Source organism: Athene cunicularia (assembly GCF_003259725.1).
Source record: "Athene cunicularia isolate RWA chromosome 3 unlocalized genomic scaffold, athCun1 chr3_part1, whole genome shotgun sequence".
NCBI lineage: Eukaryota > Metazoa > Chordata > Aves > Strigiformes > Strigidae > Athene > Athene cunicularia.
In genome coordinates this window covers 50,456,746-50,457,949 of record NW_020799097.1, presented here as the reverse complement: position 1 = coordinate 50,457,949, position 1,204 = coordinate 50,456,746, and positions in this window count along the sequence as shown.

Here is a 1,204-nt window from a genome sequence, read left to right as displayed (position 1 = left end):
ACTTTAATGCCTTTAATGATAGTGTTTGTTATCGCAAAAATTGAAATTTTAACACAGCTTCATGGCAGCATCACTCCAAGAAAAGCTTCAAAAAATATCTCCCTTCTGCACAATTTTATACTGTGTTTTAGCCACTTCCACTCTTCTGTGAGGCATTTTCTTCACCACATTTTCAAAAGCTCAGAACAGGCCTTGGGGCCCCTCAATCTCTGCCACGGAGCAAGCATCCACCCTCAGTGTCGTATTATCACAGCTTAATTTTGCACTTTAGTAACAGCCAGTAATAACTCCAGCAAACTTCTCAGGACTTCTAACCTCACGAGAAAGCAGCGTGCAGCCCGGGTGTCAGCATGCCAGGGTTACTTTACTGCTGTCCCTTCGTGCCAAGCAAACAGCGTAGGCTGAATTTTCCCAACTGCATTTTGTCAAAGCAGTTTGTAAGCATCGCCAGCAGGACTTGCGGCCAACATGGCCCCATGCAGGGATGTGGGGGCCACCAAGCAACCCAGTCTGGGCTCTGCCCTCATTCATTGCACCCCTGAGAGGGATATGTCTTCTGGGTTTTAAAAGCACAAAGAAGCTAGCAATGCTCCCAAACGGGACAGGTGTTGCTCGTGGGCCAGCACTGTTTGCTGGCCAGCGGGATTCCTGGTAGTAATTCAGCAGTGATTAATCAGAAGAAAATATTAGGATAATTCCTTTGCTTTTGTATACTTTCTTTTCTGCAAGGCCATTGTGTCCCAGTGCCTGCCAGGAAGAGTTTTGTTGCCAATGATTCATCTTGGAATGAATCAGAAGTAGAAAGCAGTGACTCAGCCCTTGTGTGTGTCCCCTGCAAGGGAGAGCCCAGCTCTGGGAGCAACTGAACATACCTGGGCTTCACAGGCGGCTCTGGCAGGTCACGCTCTGTAGATCTCTCTCATGGAGAACTCTAAGGTCACATGGAAAAGTTATCACCCTAAATACCAGGGATTTTCAGGACAGTTTAGGATGCCTGTTTGGTTTTTGAAACCTTCTGCTGACTTGCCACATCTCCGTAGCTTGCAAAATCCTGGGACGTGAGAGTTTCCAGAGGACCCTGCAAACACGGGGTACAGCCAGCCTGGTCCCCACAGCCACAGCAATGCTGACTTCACACCCCCTGCCACAGGAGGCATTTTGGGGAGCATCAGGGTCGAGGCCCTGCCTCAGCAGTGGCCATGGT